Below are 25,896 nucleotides of genomic sequence, written 5' to 3'. Positions count from 1 at the left end.
CACTAGAGTTGCCAGGTGAATGATTTCAGCCTTGCTGTGTCTGATCGTTGTCCACCATCAACAATCAGATCTAAATGTGATACATTTTGCTGAGGAACATAACACAACGTTCCCCAGTATGGTCGCCACTATTTTGGGCCTAAATCTACCTCATGCTGAGAAAGGTAGGTCTAGGGTAACATCAAACCATGCTTAACCTGGTAGCTAGCCCTACCAGGTCGGGAGAGGGCTCTCTCCTTATCCATCTCAAAGAAAATATGGCAAGTAAGGCTTGATATGACTGATATGAATACTAATTTTAGGCTAGGTATATGCTTGGAGGAATTTGATTGATTTTAATGGTTGATTGCTAGATCAGATGAGGAAGGCAGCTTTGGGTCCAGGAAATCAACTCAGTTTTGCAGAGGTTTCTGTGGGGCGAGATAGGCAAGTGTTTTAGCACTTTGAAATGAATGTGATGGTGATTCTAAAGACTAGTGAGGAGTTGGAGAGGGCATGCAAGTTTCATGAGTCCTCTTCAAACAGCAGAAAACATTTAAAACTAAATGAAACCCCAAGGCAGAGCACTGAACATCAATGGATTCCACCTATTAATCTTGATTCATTTAGTTATGCAGAAAAAGATAGATGATGGCACATATACACATAAGATAAACTAAATAACAGAGGAGAAAACAATGCTAATTCACATTACCACAAGAATCCCACAAAATGCTGCAAAACCCTGGTTCATTTCCTTGCCAAACTGCAGAAGTGATTTACAAAGTAGCTCAATGCATCCACAAGAGTCCAAACTTGACAAATGACTAAGAAAGTACAAGATATAGGCATCAAACCACCTATGCTAGCCATCAGGGGTCGAATCCATGAGTCAAGGAGTTGTTTCAACAAGATCTAAACTAGGAACTGAAAAATAGGCAGTGGAACAGCTTGCCTCTAAAACTATGGAAACTGATTCATTCATCTTCAAACCAACTCTAACTGATGTATCTACCCACTCAAGTAATTTTTCATCATTTTTACATCATAGTACATCATATTACATCATTAATTTACCAAAGAGAGAAGAAAAAGTCAAACTGATAGCAAACTAGGCGAAATTCTGAGTTTTTAGGCAAAATTGGCAAAATTTTGCCTGATGCATAGTGCCACTTCAAGGCTAAGTTTGGAGGCCTTCCACTTCACCAAATCAAGCCCAAGATAGCTTGTTGGAAAGCTCTGCCTGTCTATTTTCTAGGACAACTAGAATTTTTGGATTTGGAGTCCATTTGCCCCTTCAAAAATCATTTCTCCCAAGATTGGTTCCTATGGGTCCAAAAAGTGGCAGAGAGGGCATTTTTAGGTGTTTTTTGCCCTTTAGGTGACCCAGATCTCCTCCAAAAATTATGAAACTTTCTGGGTTTCATTATTTTTCCATGAGGAATCCAAAAATGTAAGCCTTTTTGCAAAATTCCTAGCCAACTCAATGCGCAGTGCTGGTGGCGTTGTGCATCAGTTGAAAATTCCTGTGTTTTGCATTTAAAAATTGTGAAATGACAAAATTTTCTCAAAATTGCTTCAAATTTGGCAAGAGGCAAGCTTACTAATTGCTTTGCTGAGCCAAGGAAGCTTCAGCCAAAATTTTAAGTTTGTCTTGTTCCTTTTTGGCTCTCAAGGCTCTCTTTAACTTAGCTTTTAGGCCATTTATCCTTGTCTTGCAAATTTTATTCCGAGCTAAGTAATGATAAGCCATGTGGCGCAACATTTTCTTCTCCTTGTTAGCCTTATCAAGCAGCTTCTCAAGGTGGATATTCACTCTTTCCAACCATGATTCTCGGTCAGCCTCAATTTCTTGCTCTAGGGATGTCATCTTGGTTTTTCTTCTTTTTGCCACTTGCCTGTTTTCTCTAATTGTTTGCAGCTCCATAATTGCTTGTTTGTCCTCTAGTTGCTTGTTCTCTTGCTCAAGGAAGTTAATGATCCATTTGGCCCTCTCAAGGTCAAGTGATAAGGCTTGGATTTCAGCCTCCTTCTCTTTGATGATCACATCCTTGAGTCTTGAACTTTGAGAGCCCAAATCAGTGTTATCTTCCTCAACCAAAACAAAATCCCTATCCTACCCTTCAGTAGGCCCTTCATCATGCACTTGTTTCTTTCCTTTGTCTTTGTCATGTACCTGTTCAGTTGAAGAAGAAGGCAAAGCCCCTTTCACCCCAGGCGAAGATAGCATTTGCCTGTGATCTGGTGAAGAAAACAAGACCCTTCCACCCATGGTGCAGATAATACTCGTTTGGAAGCTGCAAAAAGCCTCCTGGTGCCTTTCTCATAAGTTATAAACACAGGAATGTGAGCCTCTTCAGTTTTGCTTTCAGGATCTTTTTGTTGCCCAGAACGTTCATCTTCCTCTTGAGGATCTGCAAAAATTTGAGGCCCCTTGAAGCTTTCATGGGCAATGAATGTTTTCCATGACACTCCCAATTGAGTGAGTTGATGCACAACAATAATTTTGATGACAACAAAGCGATAAATATTGTTGAGCTACTGTGGGTATGGTTTTCTTTTTGCAATCACAGTCATCCTCTCTATGTTTTTGCATATAAAATATGGAATACTCATCATTCTAACCCTGGTGAAGTGCATAAGTAATCTGATATGGTAGGCATAAATTCTGGAGAACCTACCCTCACATGTGAAGTATTTGATGATAAGTTTCATAAGTGGAACATACCGATCCTCCAAGAACTTCAAAGGAAACACCCTGCTCAGTTTACCATGATATTTGGCCTTAATATATGGTTCATAATGCTACTTGCTAATATTCTACCTTTTGTTCCACTTTTCCCCTACATCTGGCATTCTAGTTGCTTCTGCAATAATATTTGGTGAAAGAGTGAAGTTGATTCCAACAAGGTGCACCACATTATTCTCTATGTTTATGACAAATTGCCTTGCTAACTCATGATGGTATTTAACCCTCTCAACCATCTCACAAAACTCAAAGCAAGATTGATATCTGAAACAAGTAGTAGCAAGGGGGCAAGCAAGGAGTTCAATCATGCTAATAGGTTCCTCTCTAGTAATTTTTCCACCCTTGTGAGGTCTCCTAGGCTGTACACTTCTTTCTCTTGAGCTGTCACTTAGTGTTTCTTCTTCATAACTTGATTCATTGTTTCTTGTCATGGTGCTTGGTGCTCGTCTTAGGGAAGTGATGTGATGATAATATGGTGGAAAATGGTAATGAGGGAGGACAAGGGAGATGAGTATGAAGAGATTTTACTAATGGGAAATGGAGTTGGGGAATGAAGGGATAGGTTTTGGGAAACTAGGGTTTTGTGAGGGATTTAGGGTTTGATGAAGGGAATGAGTTGTCTTAGGGGAGTAGGATATGGAAAATGGGATTAATGGACTGATTTAGGGCAATGTAAGATATAAAAGGGGAAAATGATGTTGGTTGTGGTTATGGAGTGAAAGTTGTACAATGAAATGGAAAATAATGAAGACAAGCTAGGGTTTGAATTTCATAATGCAAAACTTACGAAGAAAACATGTAGGAGATCAAATTCAGCTCAAGAACAATGATAACTTACTTGTAGGAGAAATATTCAATGTTTTTTAGGGTTATTGAGTGATTTGGAATGTTTTGGCAACTACTGGACTGATGCGCAGCGCATTGGGCCCAATGCGCAGCGCCCTCTTGATGCGCAGCACCCTTGTAAATTTACGCTGGCCGAAACCCACTGATGCGTAGTGCACTACCTCTAATGCGCAGCGCACTGGGCCCAATGTGCAGTGCCCTCCTGATGCACAACACCCTTGTAAATTTACGCTGGCCGAAACCCACTAATGCGCAGCGCACTACCTCTGATGCGCAGCACCCAGCAAATTTTCTTGGAAAACAGGGTTTTCAACTTCCTTTGCTCAATTTGCCTCCAAATCACGATTTTAGCTCTCCAAGGGTATCTTGCACCATGAAATAGATGAATACCACTCCTTTCACTTTATATATGGATGGCTTTTGATTTTTCCTTGTTTCAGACCCACTTTTATAATGTCATAGTCACTTTTGCTTTAAAACTCTATTATTCCTTTTGAAGTTTGACTTTTCTTTATCATTTGATGAATTGATGCACTAATGCTTTTGCTTTTGTTTGCAGTGGCTGGAGTTGGCAAGGTGAGCAAGGGCAGCAGTAGGAACTTATTACATATAAAAAAAAGCTTTAAATTACATAAAATTTGTACATAAAATAAAAAAACCTGTTTTCACCTCAAAACAAAGTTTTGAGGTAAAAACCATTTATTGAGCATATCATCAGTGAATTTATGATTCTCTGGACTTATAAAACCTCCTCATGTGCCTGCTGAGCTTTTATTGAGTTTTGGATGACCATGGTGGCAAACCCTAGACCTAGTGAGACTAAAACCCTAAAACTGATTTTGGTAAATGAAATGAAACAAAATGACAGTAAATGACCTAAACATGTGAAAACAGGCCAGCAGGTAAATGCCATGATGGAAATTGACAATGAACCACTACCATTAGTTGATCCATGACCTAATAGAATGCAGTTGATCGGATGGGACACATAATATGCATGCAAACAGAGAAATTTGATCACTGATGGAGGGATGAAGATATCGACACTAACACATTCTGAACAAGATTCAAGAAGATAAATGCTACTTACGTCAAATAGATGAAAGTTGGTTGTGGCGCAAGCAACTTGGACATACAAGCTTCGATAACTTGATCAATATCAGCAAGATTAAAGTAGTACGAGACATTCCAAAGTTATTCAAAGCAAATCAAGGAATATGTGGTCCATGTCAACATGGAAAGCAAACCAGAACTAGCCACAAGACCAAGGAGTTTTCTACATCAAAGCCTTTGGAGATCATCCATGCTGATTTATGTGGACCAACTAGAACTCCGACACTCCAAGGAGAAAGGTACTTTGCTTTATTTATTAATGACTATACAAGAATGATGTGGATATATTTTATAAAATATAAATCTGAAGAATTTGAGTGTTTTAAGAATCTTAAAGCTCTTGTAGAAAATGAAAAGGACTGAAAGATTAATTGCCTCGGAATAGATAGAGGGAGAGAATTCACATCAAAAGAATTTAATGAATTCTGTAAAGTACATGGAATTAAAAGAGAACTCTCTACTGCCAGAACACCCAAGAAAAATGGGGTAGTTGAAAGAAGAAACCGAACAGTTCAAGAAATGGCAAGAACAATGTTAATAGCAGCTGACTTGCAGCCAAAATTCTAGAGAGAAGTAATCGGGACAGTTGTTTATACCTTGACTCGAACACAATTAAGACTAAATAATGAAAAGGCTCCTTATGAATTATGGAAAGGAAGACCTGCTTCAGTAAAATACTTCAAGATTTTTGGAAGCAAGTGCTTCATAAAAATCAATGATGGCTCACCAGGAAAATTTGATTCACGGGTTGACGAAGGGATCTTTCTTGGATATTATATAAGAAGCAAAGCCTACAAGTGCTACAATAACCAACTATGGATAATAGTGGAAAGCATTGATGTAGAAATTGATGAAGACCTTCCAGAAAAATGAATTGAAGAACATGAAGTTGATCCTCTCATTGAAGAAGAAGAACCTGAAAAAGAAGAAAAAGACCAACAAAAAAACAAAGGAAAAAGAACCATCTCAAACCCCTTCAAAGATGAAATTTCTCCAAAAATATCACCCAAAAGAGTAGATTATTGGCAATATGGATGAAGGGATGCAAACCCGAAGAAGGATGACTAGTACACCAAGGAAGAATGATGTTGCTCTTCTATCCATGATAGAACCAGAAACATTTACTTAAGCAAGTAAGGATCCTCATTGGGTAAAAGCCATGGAAGAAGAAATGTCTCAAATTGAGAAGAATGAGACATGGGAGCTGGTACCTCATCCAAAGGAAAAAATCATAATAGGAACCAAATGGGTATTCAAAAACAAAATGAATGAAGATGGACAAATCATCATAAACCAGGCAAGGCTTGTTTGTAAAGGCTATTCAAAAATTGAAGGAATTGACTTTGAAGAAACATTTGCACCAATAGCTCGTGTGGAAGCTATCAGGATGTTCTTGGCATTTGCTTGCTCAAAAGGATTCAAAATCTATCAAATGGATGTAAAATCAGCATTTCTGAATGGGGAACTCAAGGAGGAAGTATACATGGAGCAACCAGAAGGGTTTAATCTAACAGAAGGAAAAGACTTTATTTGTAAGTTGAAAAAGGCATTATATGGTTTGAAACAAGCTCCTAGAACTTGGTATGCAAGATTGGATCACTATCTACAACAACAAGGTTTCAAGAAGGGGGTGGCAAGAAGTAATCTCTACATAAAGATGGATGAGGATAAGTTACTAGTCACACTTGTTTATGTTGATGATCTGATTTTTGCTAGCAATAATGATGAGATGAGCCATGAATTTTCTCAAAACATGTCAAAAGAGTTTGAGATGTCTATGATAGGAGAGTTATCTCACTTCCTTGGACTACAAGTATCTCAAACCACGACAAGTTTGTTTATATCTCAAGCCAAATATCTTAAAGACATGCTTAAAAGATATGGAATGGAAGACTGTGCACCCATGAGCACACCTATGACCACAAGTTGCAAATTGAGCAAAAATGATGACTCCCCTCTGGTATATGCAACTCATTATAGGTCAATAATTGGATCCCTTTTGTACTTAACTGCTACGAGACTCGACATTAAGCAATAGGAATGGTGGGAAGATTTCAATCAACTCCTAAACAATCCCATTTGTTGGTTGTGAAAAGAATTCTCAGATACCTGAAAGGAACTCTTGATTTCAGTCTCTGGTACCCTAAGATATCAACTCTTACTTTGACTACATACACCAATGCTGATTGGGCCGGAAGTGTCGATGATCGGAAAAGTACTAGTGGAAATGCATTCTTCCTGGGAGACTATTTAGTATCTTGGCTCAGCAAAAAATAGACATCCATATCACTATCTACAACTGAAGCCAAGTATATATATGCTGCAAATTGTTGTACTCAAATACTATGGATGAAGAAAGCTCTAAAAGATGTCAACATAGGTACAAATCAACCAACTACCATCTATTGTGATAACACAAGTGCGATCAGCCTCAGCAAAAATCCAGTGATGCACTCAAAGACCAAACATATTCCAATCAAGTATCATTTCCTTTGTGAACAAGTAGCTGAACAAAACGTCATCTTGGAATATATCAATACTAAGGAGCAGACAGCTGATATTTTCACAAAACCTCTTCCTCGAGAAGCATTTGAACATCTTTGTCAAAAGATGGGAGTTATCTCTTTAGCATCACTTAAGTTGATTCATAAAGATGTTGCAGGACAGGGGGAGCAGTTTGACAGGGGGAGTCCTTGTGCACTCCTTTGCCACTGATGTCAAAGGGGGAGAGAAGAAGAATATTGCCATCAATGACAAAGGGGCAGATTGTTGACCTAGATTGTCACTGATGTCAATATGGCAATATTCTGGATGAGTAAACAAATATGTGAGGCCAAGCAAAGTAGATCCATGAAGAAACAGGAGAAAGAAGCCAAGGAGAAAAGCCATATTGTTCATTTGAAGGAACAAAGAGGAACACGCATCAAGAGGAGAAGCCAACGGAAGAGCAGTTAACAGAGGAGCCATATCATGTGATATCAGAGGAATATCAAAGAAGAGGTATTGGAGCAATGTATCGGAAGCCATCGTGGAGTCATATCAGACCAGAAAAGAGCGAAGAGTCAAGGGAGCAGAGAGTCGTTACTCTGTATCCACGTTCAACAGTTAACCAGCGGGTTTGTAATAGTGGCAGTGGTTTTCGGGCGGACACTAGGCGGTAAGTGGTATTTAGAGGAGAGCGCCTGATTCCATTAGCCGAGCGACACGTAGCACTCGGGTGGAGAGAGAAAACCACTTTTTCAGGTGGTTATTTCCCTTGCAAGTGGCTCACCCGAAATTCATGTAGGTCGTTGGATCTAGTGCGGGTTGATCGACGAAAAAGGATCAACGGACGGTTTTGGGTTGATCGGGTTAAGTCGGAACTGTTACGTCTGGAGAGAAGAGATCAACGGTGGAGGATCGCTAAGGAATACAACAAGAGTGTAAAGCCGTGTCATGATAAAATATGCGATTGTGATATATATATATATATATATATATATATATATATGGACCCACGGGACCATTACAATATGATGTAATCTAATATCGGGTTCGTCACAATATCGCAAGCCTCTTTAAAGCCTTGCCACATTAAAATGTTGATTGCGATATGTATTCGGACTGGCTGCAATGTTATAACATGCCCTATTGTAATATCGTGTTTGTTGCAATATCGCAAGCCTTGTTAAATTTTTGCCACATTGAAATCCACTGATTGCGATATAATTGTGGACCCGACTACACCATTATAGCATGGCTTAATCAAATGTCGCATCCGTGGTAATCGCAATGTACAAAGGAATGTCAAACCGGTGATTGCGATAAGGGTGTGGACCCGACGGACTTATTAATAACTGTTTAATACCATATTGCATCCGCTCCGTCGGCAGTTGGGAATCGGCTATGTTATGTGTGAACCTCTGGAAGTGATGATTGCGATAAAAGGATGACATGGCATGTGGGACCTCTATATGGCTATAGCCTCTCTTATATGGTTTTCGTGAATAATTAAGTCTATGGATGAAAAACTCTTCAATATGTTTTTTAATATGAAAGTTGTCCTCTTTCCAATAAATGTGTCTTTCCGGTCATTGGTGAAACCCATATGTGATTATGAAAAGAAGATGAAAGGATGAGTGAGCATAGATTGGGAAGCCGAAGACCAAGCGATCAAGAGGGGATGTGAAAGGTCAAGCGAGCAAGGAGGAAGCCAAAAGGTCAAGCGTATTAGGCTTCTATAACAGTGAACAAAGAAGGTTCAAAGGAGGACTGGCGAACTGTAAGAAAATAAAGGAAGTCGAAGTTCTAGTAGAAGTGGAAGGAACAGGTGGACAGAAGTAATTCATAAGCCTAGCAGTGTTGGGAGCAGAGAATTACAACCAAACAGATCTAGATGGTTTACAGCAGAGAGTTGCAGCCCTTGAGGTTGGTGCCTCAGAACTGAAAGGATTAGTGTCCTTGGGAGTTGGTGCTCCTAAATTCAAGGTTGGTGCCTTGACAAGACAAAGTTGGTGCTCTGGAGGTTGGAACCTCACAAAGAGTCCAAGTTGGTGCTTGGAAACTATATATATATATATATATATATATATATATATATATATATATATATATTGTACTTGATTTATTGCAAAGATCACATTAATAAAATCTTCTATTCCTGTTATCTATTTCTGTGTTGCAAATATAAATGTTTTTAACTTATATAAATAACAATTGAAAAGAAATATTGATTCACCCCCCCTATCAATATTTCCAACACGTACAAGAGTGAGTTTGTTTGTCAAATATTTAGAATGAAAAAAAAATGAGAGTTGATCTCTCTTTATAACTCCTTGGGCCCCCTTAGCCTCATGTGGGCCCCTCCATCCACCCATTCAATTTTCCCTCCAAGCATATCGAATGGATAATTCGAACTCCTATGTGGGTGGCCCCCACATTCCATTAGCAGCTAAATAAAGTCGATTTGGCCCCTAAGTCCCTAAGTCGAAAGTGTGGGGCCCTCTTCCTTAGTAAAAAATGTGCAAAATTGTGTAGCAGCACCCTGTTACTAATGTGTTTGAGAAGGGACATGACAATCCTCCCCTCCCAAATGTTGCTTGCCCTCAAGCAACCTCAAATCTGGGTGCTCCAAAATATGCTCACCCTCCCAGGTGGCATCCTCATCTGGCAAGTTCTTCCAATGCACCAAACATCACTTGTCCTCAAGCAATGCTTGAACAAACACCCTCTCTGACTGTGGACCCCCACTATCACTGCAAACTTCACCAAGGTCCCAAATGTGCCAATGGATCATCCCTGATGATTGTACTATCCTATACTGAAGTTGTCCCTCGATACCAGGATCCCAAGCCAACCTGATCAACGTGAAGCCCCCTTTGCTCCATTCACTCTCCTGCCAGATATGGGCATTAGAACCCCTTTGTCTATCACCAATAAGTAGAGCATCCTGACGATGTAAAACTCTACCCAAATCCTCATGAAGTTGCTCTACCGAATAGTCCATCTCATGCACTACAAGAGCAAACTCTTGAAGATGCAATCCAATCCTGGTGAAATTGAACCCTCGTCTACCCATGCCTCCCCCTATCTCCTCCTGTTGATCACCCTGCTGCACCGGTGAAGTTCCCCACACCATCAATGAATCACTCAAACCAAATGGAAGATCTGCATGACCCTCCCCTGTAGAAACCAACTCACCTCTATGGGTAGTTGAACTGCTCAGCCCTGTTATGCCAAAATCCTCTGCCCATCGCAGAAGAAACCTATCCTGCTGACATCGTGACACTCTGGTCATGAATGACTACATATCATGCTCGTACCAGAACCTCCTCTCCCATAAATCTCGGCCATAATCTATGCGATGATCGATTCTAGGCCAATCTTGCCAAAGTGACTCAGCAGTGCTAGCGCCTATCACTTCATAGCTATCCCAAATCCTGAGCAACAATCTGCCTTGTCCTATAGTAAGGACTTTGGTGATCGTCCATGTGTCCGCCTGTGAATGAATCAATCCACTTGTTATCCCGACCATGCTCACTAAGGAGTGGAGTATCCCACCAATCCATTGGATCCCTGGATCCCATAACTATACTGGAGGTCCACAAACCCCAATCCTCTCTGTCTATTGGTTTGATATGCTTCTAGTTGTTGGGACCCCTTTGTGCCTCGTCTCTGCCTCTTGTAGGTATCTAATAGGTAGGCACTGAGCATCAAGAACCCGTGCCACAAATATCCATTTGTTCTGTGCCTGCTAAATCACACAGCGATATCTGTTATCTCAGCTCCTGATGATCTGTTTGGGTACTGCCAGAAGCCTAGGCATCATCCTGCCAACAAGGACTAATGTCTTCTGCACCTCATGCTCCCTTAACGCCCTAAGCTTTCCAACTGAAGAAGCACCATGTAACTCCCTCTTGGTCACCTCCCCAAGTGTTAACCTAGGGGTGGAACATATGTTACCTCGACAATCAAGCATGCCATCCCTAAGTCTATAACCGTCAACTCGTTCACCTACCAAGTGTCTCAACTGGAGAGTCTCCTCTTAGCCCATGATACATGGTGTCTCATCCAAGTGCCTAGGGTGAGTCCCCCATGCCCTGCTGCCTAAATGGAGAGTGTCAAAGTGAAACAACCAAACTCTCTACGATTGTAAGAAACACTAGAGGATGGTGGGTGGGTATGTCCCAAAGAGTATGATCAAGAGTCTGTTGGAATGCTCAAGAGTAATACTATAGACAACCCTATCTCTACCTTGAATCTACTGATAACTCCCTCGAGGCCCTGCCTCCACTAAACATGGTGTCCCCAAATGCTCGACAATGTCCTCATCGATCCTAGGTGAGTTGCGTCCAATGGTACACCTACTATCCCTGTCCATAAGTCTCCCTGGAGGCAAAGCTCCAAGAGCCTGTTGCACCGCATCATGTGTCATTGCATACCATCAAGTACCACCGCACTCCAGGAAATTCCATTATATGCCGCAACCTATCCCTATACACCACTAGATACCCCCGACTATGACTATACCATCCTATACCCTCCTGTGTCCTTCCTGTGTGACTGCACCTATCACTCCCCGCACGTCCTCAATGCAATGCGATTCACTCCTCCTACCCCATAGTGTAAACTGACATGCTATGGTATACCACCATGTATCTCCATGCTCCTCTGTAGACCACTTCTCCTCGTTGCATAGCCCTGAACACCACTGGGTGTTATGGCCTAGAATTGGGTTTGTATGCATTAGGCCACATCCCTCTATATAACACTGAACACTATGACCTGACTCTGTGTAGTCTTGTGTACCACTGCCTACTATCATACCATGCTGTAACATATGGTATCCTGCATGTGCCAAAGTGTCCGCAACTCTGATAATGACCTCACCATGACACGCGTCATGTCCCCTCGTCCATTATGGTAGACCTAAGCACCCTAACTCCACCCCTGCTAGGGGGGATATCTCTGCTGTGCCGATCATCTGTGACTCCTGAGTCCTAAACCTCAATGGGAGAACATCATCTACATACAATATCCAGTTTGGTGGCCTACCCATGCCATCTCCTCGAACTAGCTCCTGCCAAAGAATGTTAATCATCCTGCGCCCCCATGCACAACCAATATACCAAAACAACCAATGGATTCTACTAACAAACCACCAGGCCACTACCGTCAACTGGGGATCCCCTAAGGAGTGCATATGCTCAGACATGGGGTTGACTACCTCATCAATTTCATAGCCATCCCACATGTTTGATATCAGATAGGAAGCCCCACCTGAATTCGAAAGCCAACTTGGGCCTCCAGGAGCCTCAATGTCTGAGAGCTCCCACGAAGCTTTACTCCGAACTATGACCATATCCATGAGTCTAGCCCACTCCACCGAGTACCAACTTAGAATCTCTCACCATCCAACCCTAAGATAGGGATCGAATGCACAAACTCTAGCACATAGAACAAGCCCGACATGCAGATGTTGCATCTTGTGCAACTCTGATTGTCTCATCCCACTACCCAAGTCAACACATGAGATCTGACTAGGTAGCTCTGTCTCTCTCTCTTCAATGGGAAAAGGTGACCCAACAGTGCTGCTAACCTGGTCATCCCCTTTGGTATGTCTAGAAAACTTCACCTTTCTCAATCCAATGCGTAAGGATGGGCTAATAACGTTGTAGATCCTTTCAGTGTGCCTCTGAAGTGAACTGTGCTGAAATCCCAACGTGTGGTCTCTATGCTACCCCTCATCACTGTCTAGCCCAAAGGATGGTTGCACATCCTCCTCCATCATGGGCTCGACATGAGTCTCCAACTTCTCCTCCCTAGACAACCCAACATGCAAGACATACTCATCAGTCAGTTGTAGGGCACTGTCATCCAACAACTGTGTCATAGATCTAGATGCCTCTGTATCTATTGGCTTCTCATCAACAGTGGGGATGTTTCCTGACACCTCATCAATGGATGGTCCTATGGGTGTATGCTCTACTTTCTCTTTTCCAACCATGGCCCCTTCAACTACTCTTTCATATTTTTTCTTAATACTTCTCATCATCCCTGCAAAATCCCACTGAATCTCCATTGGTTTGTGCATACACCTTAGTTCACAGCATTCCCAAAAAGATAGGGATGCATGATAGCCATGACCCAATAGTTGGTATGCCCTCCATTTGTCCTCCAATAACTCCACATCAATTGCCATCATGTCCAGATTCCCAACTGAGGAATGAATCAACTTCTTCCCCACATCAATCATCATTTGTTGTACCCTCACCACCTCATTCCAAGTGACCGCCATGTTGTTTGATTCTAATCTTTCCCATAGGTTGAGCCAAGATTATGGCTCTGATTCCACTGTAATGTTCCTAAATAGGAATATAAGTGATAAACCAATTAAACAAACATTGCAATAGTGGAAAATTAAAAACTTTTAGCAAACACCCATGAAACACTGTAATACTAGAATTGTTGAGCCATATATTATCAAATATGAGAGCATGAGTACAATATATAAATGGAGTAGTGCACATGGGCTTGTCTCAAGGACAAGCTGAACCAAAACCCAGGTGGTAGAATAGTTGGAAAAATGGTTGTTCATCTACTGCTCTACTATGCTTTGCGTTGTCCTAGTAAACTGTTGATCTACTGACTTTGGCCTACTGGAAAGTGCCCAAAAACAACCCAAAAAATTCAATCCTTTTAGCCTTAAACTCCTTGGACAAAACCCAGAAAAACCTAGAAGGGAATTTCTTTGATTTTGAATTTGGATTTTCAGCCTCTTGGGAGTTGCTTTGTAGCTACATTAGCTGACTTTCAACTGGATGGAAAGTGCCCGAAAACTACCCAAAAAAATCGTCCTTTTAAGCCTTAGACTCCTTGGACAAAACCCAGAAAAGCACAGAAGGGAATTTCTCTCATTTTGACTTTGGATTTTCGGCCTCTTGGGTGACTAAATCAACCTCTGCGTATTTTTGGCTGCCCAGAAAACATGCAGTCCCTTCCTCTGCATGGCTGCTGGAAACTCCTGCAATCTCTATGGAACAAGCTCCCCAGGGCCAACACGGATGGTACCCTGAAGTAGAGGTTGAATCTTCCCTGCGGAAGACTCGTGGCTAAACAACCCATAGACTCGCTAAGCAACAGAGCATACAAGAGTGAGTTTGTTTGTCAAATATTCAGAATGAAAACAAAATGAGAGCTGATCTCTCTTTATAACTCCTTAGGCCCCCTTAGCCACATGTGGGCCCCTCCATCCACCCATTCGAGTTTCCCTCCAAGCATATCGAATGGCTAATTCGAACTCCTATGTGGGTGGCCCCCACATTCCACTAGTAGCTAAATAATGTCGATTTGGCCCCTAAGTCTCTAAGTCGAAAGTGTGGGGCCCTCTTCCTTAGTAAAAAATGTGCAAAATTGTGTAGCAACACCCTGCTACTAATGTGTTTGAGAAGGAACATGACATAGGATTTCGTTAGTGAGATGTATTGAGTATAGTTGTTTGATGGGCTAGGGTTTGTTAGTGATAATGTGTTACTAATTGTGTTTATATTGTAGAGAGGTTTTTGAGGTTTGATGTTGTTGTTATTGAGCAGAGAGACTTTGTGGATCGAGTATGAAAATGTATGAAATCAAGATCAATGAGAGTTGAAGTTTGGTGCTTTCAGGGCAAGTGGTGGCTTCCATAATAGGGAATAGTGGCTTCCTTCATGTGGGTTCCTGAGAAACTATTTGGGGTTCGGTGCCTCCAAAAGATTAGTGTCTACAAAGCCATTTGGGAGTGGGTGCTTCCAAGCAAGTGGGTGCCTGCAACTTATTGGGGGTCGGTGCCTCCAATAGATGGGTGTATGCATATAGTTGTGGAAGTGGGTGCTTCCATAAGGTCTTGGCCTAAAGAAAGTGGGTGCTCACATATCTTGCAAGTCAATGCTTGCATTCAGGTGGGTGCCAATATATGATGTAAAATAAGATTGATTTAAAATAAGAAGAAGACAAATGTTCAATGGTTTTTCTCCTGGAAGAGTTTCCACCTAATATCTGGTGTCCTTGTGTTCTTTGATGTTTTATGTGTTACTCATGTGTAGTGTTGCTCTTATGCCTTGATTATGCATGTGCTATTTGTTGTTGATATATTGTGTTGCTAGTAATTATTGATTATCAAATCATTTGTAAATAAAAGGTAAAAAGTTGTTTAAGATGATCCATATGGTACAATACTGATTAACAAACCCTCTCAGTATTGTCAAGCTCCCAACATGCCAAAAATAAAGGATGAGATATCTACATCTATAAAAGGAAATAAGACAATGTGAGATTTAGTTATTTCCATGCAAAATTAATAGTTGTAGCTACTATTGACATGAAAAAGCACAAACAACTCAATTTGAACAAAATGACCTTCAGATCATCCGCCTAATGACCTTCAGCTCTTATACCAATTGTTAGAGAATTATATATTACGAAGCAATGGAACACATAAAATATTGCATAAATATAAACACAGAAAACGCATAAAACAAGAGAGACACAGAAATACGTGGTTCACCCAGTTTGGGCTACGTCCAACCCGAACAGCCAATCCTTCCTTTCTATTATCCAGCAAAATGAAGAGACACAACCTACAGTAGATCCGTTGTAATATCCTCTGTTTTCTCTCACAGTCTCACCTCTCTATTTCTCGCTCACAGAATACATCTATTACACAGCCTCAAATACAATGCCCTCATATGAAGAGAGGGGTTGCCTTCTAGGGAAAAAAAACCCTAAACTAAACATAAGTTCTACCGTCAGATCATCCGCCTAATGAATGGCCTAGATTGACTAGAAATTACTATACTTTTACAAGGCAATTTTACATCTGTTTTTAGCTTTGGGGGCGGTGCCCCCGAGCCCCTGCCAGGGGACCGCCGGCCCTCGGACCCCCCAGCCGGGGGGGATTGGCCCCCCCGGACCCCTGCGGGGGGGACAAGTCCCCCTTGCACCCCGCCGCATGGAGGGGTGTACAAACTTCCTGGGGTATACATCCAGCTGAAACAAAGACCTCTAAACAATCATGCTCCACACAAAACAGACATCAGGCCCAAAGACATAACCCACACTGAGTGAACTCTGTTATCAAGTTGTTATTATTCTTTGATTGGATGGTTGACTTTATGTTTCATCTTCTTTAAATTTTGCACATGTGATTTTTCATACTCTTTCACATGCAATTTTGCTAACAACACAGAAGTAAAATATATATTTGGTTAATTCTAGAAGCTGAGAGAATCCAGATCAAGTTTGGTATTAGAGCAGTCTTCTTACTGATGTGAATTTCAAGTGAGAATGATAACCAGAGATTGAACGTGCAACAAGAAAGAAAATGGAGGATTACAGTGATTTCTATGAGGCCTTCTACAGGATGGCAAACATGGTAGATATAATGTATGCATATTATGAGGAGAAAATGGAAAAAGAGGAACAAGAAAAAGAGAGAGCAGAGGACGATGCTCCATCTCCGTCTTCAAGTGAATATAATTCTTCTTTATATTCTTCTCATAATTTGAATGAAGAGATCAATGAGAGACTTCAAGCAGAGAATGTTGAATTGAGGAGACTTCTACAAGGAGCAGAAGAGAAGAAAAGATTGCATCTTCAATTACGAGCCACAGAAGAGGCCTTGGAAAAGTTGAAGTGCAACGAAGTCTTAAAAAATCCATTGTCACCTACTTTAGAATCAACAACTGAGGTAAACATTGTTGGTAGTTATTCAATTTCATTTTCACATGATGTTATTTATGTTGGAAGCATTGAGGTACCCATTTCAGGAACTAGCATGAGACTCCTTACCAAGATGGGGTATAAAGGAGGAGGACTTGGTGTTAATGGCCAAGAAATGACTCAACCATTGGAGGTTGTACAAAGACCTCGATTTGCAGGATTGGGGTACATTGAAGGAGAGTGCTTGAAGGTAGCAGAAGCTTCAAATCCATTGTCGAAACCATCGAGGAAAGAGGATGTTGAAAACACATCACAATATTCCCATGACTGTGAGCATTGTAGAGGAAGAACTAAGGCATGTTCTTCTCACCAGATTTTCACTAGAGACAACCATGCAAGGTATTAGAGGTCTTGTTATTCTAATGTTCCTTTTGATTACAAACAGATTATTAATGGTGAAAAAAACTTGTGGCATAGAAAATCATGTAGTTTTTGTGGCTTGTATCACCATGTTGTTGCCAAGTTTTGGAAAAGAATGGCAACAAGGAAGATGACAAGACATGAAAATACTTCTCCACATTAGGGAAGGAAGAAGGTCAATAAGTTCTGAACGAAGAAGAATTTTTTCACTCATTACAACAAGAGTGGAAATCAAAGATCCACATGTTGGTAGCTCCATCCAAAGCAGCAACTAAAGGAGGACTAGAAAGAACCTGAAAATGAACCTATAAGTGAAGAAAATTAACAAGAAATCCAACTACAAGAAGAGAGCCCACCAACCTGGCTGGGTAAGAAATAGGTAGTATTTTTAAATAGTTGAGCATGGCCACATTTTGTAAATTATATGTTGTGAAATGATTTTAAAAGTGATGAAGTCTTTTCCATCACTTATAAATGCAAAATGATGATATTTTTGGCCTTTTAGTTGATAACTTGGGTATTGGTTTCTGTTATGATTCTGATGAAAACTTGACCAAAGAGTGTGTTATAAACTCTTGGCAAGTATGAGGTTTTTCTTGGGTCATGATAGGTCATGTAATTGAACATGTATTTTTCAAGATGTACCACATATTTGCATAGAGTATAGGTGTAGATTCATCACTTATGGCTCCGAAATACAAAGATGAAGGAGAAGGAAGTGTGGCCTATTAAGGCACTTGTGCAAACGAGGGAGTACAATAGATTGCGGATTGTATTCATGCTTTTGGAGGACCAAAAGCTCCTCTGTGGGGAGGAATGATCCAGGTGGCTTTAGAAAAACTCAAATTTCAAAGTTTTTGAATCTTAGCAACATTGGAACCAAGTTGTAGAGCTCGTCATTACGAACCCAACGACACGAACGATACCTCAATTGGAGTTTGTATAACCATTTTATGACCACCAGAAGTTTGTAAGTAGTATGACGATGTGAAAACTGATGGGCTAGTAAACCATTGACACATGACACTCCAACAATGTCCTTGTAGACCTGCACAAAAGATGGGAAAAAATATCCCATTAAAAGAGAAAACAACACCAATTAAAAATTATAAAAACATGGTTAATAAAATAACAATATAAAATCACATAGTTATATAAAATCCAAAAAAAAAACATGGAAAAATAAATTTTTTTGGTTTGTTATTAAACCAACGAATATGGCATATGCATATGTCATTATGATATATCAATTATTATATGGTTTAGTTACTAACGAAATATTGTTGTATAACCAACGTGCTCCATATATATGGTGTATTCCAAAGTCCAACAACTAAACTTGTGTTACGGTTGTTATAAGCACCATTTGAAAATGGTATGCCATGTGACCAATAACTAGCCACACACTGGGACTTAAACATTGAAAGGTTATAATCATCAACATGACATATATTATATGTGGTATGATGGTTACTACAATGGCATATAGTTGTTGTTTGTTACAATGGTTATTGGCAACAAATGACAGATGTATATATTTTTATAAAAAAACAAATGAACATGGGATTCGACCCTGGGCCATTCCCAATACCAATGTTAAAACACAATTACACTAGCCAATTTACCATCAGGTTTGGCCCAGATTTATCCATTGACTTGCTAATACATAAACTCATTCCCTCATGTGATGAGACAAGGGGGAGAACATCGCAACAAAGGAACCTCGAACATCAGTGGTTTGAACATGAGTGTTGGAACCATGAAGCCCGAAGCGAGTTATGGAACCATGACCAAGCAATAGAACCATGATTAAAGGAATATTGGAAGAATCTTTAAAATTCCCTTGGAGGCTAATTTTTGACAGAGTCAGAATTGTGCCAAGTTTATACTCAGATTAACCATAATTTTGACAGGAGTCTCATGGTGTGATTAGTTTTTTTATCTGACCAACAAATTTTTAGAATCGGAATGTTGAGGGCAAACCCATGAAGGTGGAACCTTGACGCAAGACTCAGCATGGAATCTAAAAGATCCCTAGAGGCCCGAAAAGGACAGTTTCAGAAGTAGGCCAACTTTATACTCATTTTTCTGAGTTTTTCGCAAGGAACGTGATAGTGAAATCAATTTCTTTGTCTAAGCAGTCGAATTTCAGTTAGTGCGCAGAAGAGAATCTTTGAGGAACTTTGAGATTCTCTGGGAGCCCAAATTTGACTGAGTCAGAATGGGGTCAAGTTTACAGTAAGATTTCACAATATTTCACTAGGAATTCAACCCTGCAGTCCATTTTTTCACCAGAGGTGTGCATTTTCAGGCCATCCCTGGAAATGGAGGTATAAGATGCACTGATGTCATGTCTTCTTTAGATTTTTGTTGAGATGATTATTTGATGTTGAGATATTTGTTTTCCACTTTGTTGGAGGATCCTTGTATGAAACTTTATGTGAGAGACTTCTATTTTGTCATGCTGAAGAAGAGGTTATATGAGTGTGAGTTCTTATAGGACAATGTCTCGTGGAGATACATGCCACTCTAGTTAAGGGAGTTCTTCCTTGCATTGATAAAGAACACATCATGTATTCATCATCATCTTGCAACAATTAATGAAGTGACCTCCCCACTCTTGACACTAGGCCCGGAGACATAACCCACATTGTGACGTCATTATCAAGTTGTGTGTATTCTTTGATTTGATGGTTGGATTTATGTTTCCTCTTCTTTAAAGTATACACATGTGGCTTTTCATACTCTTTCGCATGAAATTATGCTAACATCACATAAGTAAAAGATCTTGGTTAATTTTGGTAGCTGAGAGAATCTAGATCAAAGACGAAATTAAATAACCATACCTTCCCACATGCACTCTTGACCAACACTCACACTGCACAATAGAGCACCTTGGCCTCCAATGTCATGCAAATTGTAGCATTCCAACTTGGTCTAGGGTCCCAAGAAACATCCAACAAAGCCCCCACTTGCACCAATGCCACACCCTATTCACAAAGCTCAGAAACCAACATCATCGATCAGCACCTCAGAGTGCGGTGTGGCCAAGAGAAATGGCCACCCTACTCAATAAGGACATTATATCCATCCATAATCCACTCTGTCATTTCCCGTAGTTTCCAAATGAGAATTTGAATTGAGTAGATAGCCATTATAAGATGAATACACTCCAAAACGTTCACCAAGATCACACCAAGTGATCTAGTCATATCAATTGTCTTCACCATCAAGGACACGTGTAGGGACATTAACACCTCTATCCATCTATTCCCTCTCATCATTTATCACTCCCATCGGGGGTTACTTTTTTAATTTTTATTTATTTATCTATTATTTTATTTTTACCTTTTTTTGGGTTGCAGGGTTTGTGTCGATGCTCGACTAACAACCTGACCCCACTATGTGTCAATTTTATAGTTGATTTTTAAGTTTTCGTTACAATGGATCAATCCTACCTCCACTGTGTCAATTAGCTGGTTGTTTTTAAAGTTTTCATTGCAATCGGTTAAGTCTGTCCCACTCCATGTCAATTTGATGGTTGATTTTTAAGTTTTCGTTACAATGTGTCAAGTTGTCATAGGCTAATATTTAAAATTTATACTTAACATTTAAAAGAAAAAATTACTCTTGATACAATGACACTTTGTTTTATGAATTCATTTTTAAAGTTTCTTTAGTCATAATATTTGGTCTTGAAATATGTTGAAAAATTAAGGTTTTTTATAGTCATGATATTTGTTTTAATTCAATGGGTGAAAAATGTTGAAATTCTAATGTTTTTTTGAAGTCATGATATTGTATATTTAACACAATGATTGATAAATGTCAAAATATTAAGGTTTTTTGGAGTCATGTTATTTATATTTAACGCCATGGTTGGAAAGTGTTGAAATTTTAATGTTTTATGGAGTCGTATTATTTTATCTTTATCGTTATCATTGAAAGCTATCGGAATTTTAAACTTTTTTGGAGTCAAGATATTTTATTTTTAATTCCATTGCTAAAAAATGTTGGAATTTTAACTAAAAAAATCGTTGATGCAACATCAACACTTTTAGATTTTAGGGTGTTTTTTCATGTTTATTGCACAAAAAAAATAGTTTTTAACACCATTACTAAAATAAAAATGGAATTTTAACATGAGAAAAAAAGTGTTGATGAAACATCAATACTTTTTGTTTCTAGGGTATTTTTTCATGTTTATTGCACAAAAATTTTGGTTTTCAATTTCGTTGTTAAAAAAACTTGGAAATTTAACCCAATTAAAAAAAAAACATCTCATTATCGGGTTGTTTTTTCATTTGTTTTTCTCGCAAAAATAGGGGATTTTGGGGCTAGAGTTCTTGTTTTGAGGTTACAATTATCGTTAAGTTGGTAATTGTGTTGTTGGTGCTTCCATCAAGTGGGTGCTTACAAAGATAATCGGGTTGGACTCTCTTGTAGTGTTGGGTAGCGAAGGCCCCGCGTAACGGGTTTGTGGCTTAAAGCCCGCAATTTTGGGTAAAAATGTGGTAAAAGCTCCGTGAAGTGCGCAGAGCGCGAATGGTATTAGGTCAATTCAAAGGGTTGTCCACCCGAAAATAATGTAAAAGAATAGAAAGAGAGTCGGCCTGCCCATGGTCCGAGGAACATGGGAATGTATAAATAGAGTGAGGCTCTAAGGGTAGAAGGTAGTTTTTTTTGCTCGTATCTTGAATGTTATGGGTTTATGAATGCAATATTCACTCTGAGTCTTGGGTCGTAGTGGGAGATAGAGGCTCCGCAGTTGTGTGCGCGGAGGCCTGGTAGAGTCCACAACTATGTGCGTGGAGGCCTAGTAGAGTCCACAGCTGTGTGCGCAGACCCCTGCAGCTGTGTGCACAGGGTTGGAAAAGGATTGTACTGAATCGAAGACATTAATAAAGCTAAGTTGGTTCTGAAATATTGCGGCTCTGTTATATTGTGATTTATGCATCTATTATGGTTTCTGATTGTTGGCATTATGATACAAGTGTTGTCCTTGATGGCAACTCACTCAGAGACAGGTACAAGTGATGACAACTTGATCAGAGGACAGATCTCAGTACGGTAGGACAAGAAAGAGATATACGCAGGTTCATTAAGGAAAACCAGCGTGTACACGCAGGTTGGCTTCATGAAAAGCGCGTACATGTGAAAAGTACCTTTGGTCCGTGGCGGTTAGTCCTTGGAAGTTGTGCCTATGGCTTTGGTCCGCGGCGGTTAGTCCTTGGAATTTGTGCCTATGGTTTTGGACCATGGTGTCTCGATGGGCGTGTCGATCCCTAGTTTTGAAGTTGATGGTATTGTGTTACTATGGTTTTGGTCCGTGGTATTGTGAAGTGCCTAAGGCTATATAAGGAGAAGATCATTAGGCAAAGTGATGGAAGCAACATGTGTCTGATGAAGTGAGAAGATCTGGTATTGCTGGTTATCTGTTCGGGACGCTTGGCAAGGGTCGGATCTGACAGCGAAGGTATAAGTAATTATTTCTAGATCTGCACGCGGGTTGCCTTTGGAGAAAGTGCGTATACACGCAGTTTTGGTATATCGAAGTAGCGTATGCATAACAAGATTTGATATTTCAGGTTGTTGTTAATTCTGGTGGTTGTTGCAGAGTTCTGGGCTCTGGTTTGTGTTCTGTGTTCTTGATGACAGGGTTTCAGTGATTCAGTATTGGGTGATCTAGAGAATTATGATGCAAGTATAAGTTGATGATTGTATTGCAGCAGTGTTTGGTTTATACTCATGGATCCAGTCTGAAAATTGATGAAACGTGGTCCCTGTAGGAAAGAAGGTTGTAGCCTTCTGTAGGGTCAGCACCTACGTACTAGTAAATGGATCAGCTAGTACAAGAGTTGAGGGGGTTGTAGCTCCCTTCCAGAAGTAGTTGGAAAACGAGAGAGGGTTGTAGCCCTCTGCAGGTTGTAGCCTGCGTACTGGTATAAGGCTGCACCAGTACAAAAGATTGTAAACTGAAGTTTCTTATTAAAGAAAGAAAGAGACGACTTGCAACAGGTGGTTTTCACCCACATTGGGTTTCCACCTTATATCATGGTGTTCATGTGTGTGGCTTTATGTGATGATCTGTTCTGTTATACTGCACATGTTTACTGTCAATGTGGTTAATAATGTTCTGATGCATTTACTGAAGATAAGCTAACTGAATCATAAGATTTCTGGATATACGTTAGTTGCTTTAGACACAGTAGCGTGTACACGCTGGTTCACTTAACTGAAGTAGCGTATATGTTTCTGAGCATGAAATTTGAAAATTTTTATTGATCTGATAATACTGATTCACCCCCCCCCTCTCAGTATTATTTCCAACAATTGGTATCAGAGCAGGTTCTTCAGAGGAAGCTTGATCGCTTGAAGGAAAAGATCCATCAAAATGGCTAATCCAGAAAGAGAGGCACACATCAGGCCACCAGTCTTTGACGGGAACAATTTTACCCACTGGAAGATAAGAACCACTGCATATCTACAATCACTTGGAGCAGAAGTTTGGGGAATCGTAGAAGGAGGATACAAATTCCCATCAGCAACTCCTACAGATCCGGCAGAGAAAAAGCAATATGAGCTTAATGCCAAAGCTGTTACTGTTCTATTGAGTAGTTTGACACAATCAGAATTTACGAATATCATGCATTTCAAATCAGCTAAGGAAATATGGGACAAAATCATTACAAGCTACGAAGGAGATGATCAGGTAAAAAGAGCAAAGCTTCAAACTCTCAGAATCCGGTATGAAACTCTTAAGATGCATAGTAATGAAAGCATAGCTAATTATTTCCTGCGTATGGATGAGATTGTAAATTGTATGAGGGATCTGGGTGAAGAATTTGAGGAAGTTGTCTTAGTTTAAAAGGTTTTGAGATCTCTGTCTGCTAAATTTGATTCTAAAGTATCTGCCATAGAAGAAAAGGAGAATGTGCGGAAAATCACCATGTCACAGCTTCACGGGATCTTAACTGCTTTTGAAATGCGACAAGAGGTACCATAAGAAGCCGCATTCGAAGCGTCAGAGGAAGAAGATGAGGTAAATTTTGTCAAGAATCTTGAACGGGGAACTGGACGGTTTAAAGGTAAGCTACCTTTCAAATGTTTTCTATGTGGTAGAGTTGGTCACTATGCTGCTAGATGCCCTCATAACAAAGGAAAGATATCTGAAGAAGATGGTAGAAGCTATTATACCCATATTAAAAGTTCATTCAATGATAGTGAAGATATTAGAAGTCTCATGGCACATGAAAAGAAGAAGGCTTCATCCAATAATAGTGAAGATATTAGAAGTCTCATGCCACATGAACAGAAGAATGCAGAAACTGAAGAAGTTACCAAATTAAATGAACAATTGGAGACAGAAACCAGGGTAAGGGAGCAATTGCAGGATATAGTAAAGGATCAGAGCATAACTATTCAGAGACTTGAATCAAAGATCCTCTCTCTAAAAGAAGATCTTAAAAAATCAAGAGAACAGAACAGAGAAGCTCTTGAAGATCAAGAACATGAAGTGATCAAACTAAAGCGACAAGTGGAAGAAGGAAGAAAAGTTGAAGAAGACCTAAGGAATCAGTATCTGGAAAAGGAAGAACAACATCAAGTTGAGGTAAATATCTTGAAAGGTAAATTAGAAGAAAAGGATAAGCTTTTACGATTTCAAGATAGTACTAAAGTCTTGGACGATATTCTTAATAATCAAAGGTCTCCTGCTATCAAAACTGGTCTTGGATTTCATTAATATGTTAAAGGTGAATCTAGTTCACAAGGTTAGGCAAGAAACTCTAATGAGAAATCTGAAATGCTGAACAAGGAACAACCAAGGAAAGAAATTCCTCAAGGAAGATCCTTTACTCCTAACTATGGAAGTGATAGACGATTATTTCCTCCTCTGAATAATTTTGAATGTTATGTATGTCATAATCTTGGACATGTTGCAGCCAGATGTAGAAGTAGAATGGTTCAAGACCATTACAAAATATCATCTCATCCCAGGTATTTCAGAGGATATTGCTTTGCCTGCAATGCATATGGACACAAAGCAATTGATTGCGATAGAAGGAACATGAAATATGTAAGATGTTATACATGCAACAACTATGGGCATAAAGCAAGGGAATGCAGGAGCAGATTTCAAAATTCAAAACAAGAGGACCATACATCATCACAGTTCCAGGAATTGAAGAAGACAGAGATAGAAAGGTGTGGCATAACTTAGACAGCTGACACAACAGACACAGGAGAATCTGAAAGTGATGAATTTCAGTATTCCATCTTGCATACGCTGATATAATGAAGACAAGTCGCGTATATACGCAAGTTACAGGCTGCAAAGTCGCCTATATGTAGAAAGGGCAGCAGAACAGACCCAGGAAATGGTTCAGTCATGGTTGGCTTAGAGGGCAGCAGAACAGACTCAGGAAATGGTTCAGTCATGGATGGCTCATGCTCAAGGGGAGCATATACTTCAAATTATTAATTGTTGGCATTATGGTTGGAAGTTGCTGATGAAACTAAATGATACATCTTATTGTTTGATCAAAGGAATGGTATTGCAGGCTTATGCGTATGGTACAGATCATATATGATAAATGTTAGTTATTGCTGGTCTT

This window comes from Pinus tabuliformis, chromosome 6, assembly GCF_031772625.1.
Source record: "Pinus tabuliformis cultivar Carrire ecotype Pingquan chromosome 6, CPIR1, whole genome shotgun sequence".
NCBI classification, from domain to species: Eukaryota; Viridiplantae; Streptophyta; class Pinopsida; order Pinales; family Pinaceae; genus Pinus; species Pinus tabuliformis.
This window is presented reverse-complemented; position numbering follows the sequence as displayed.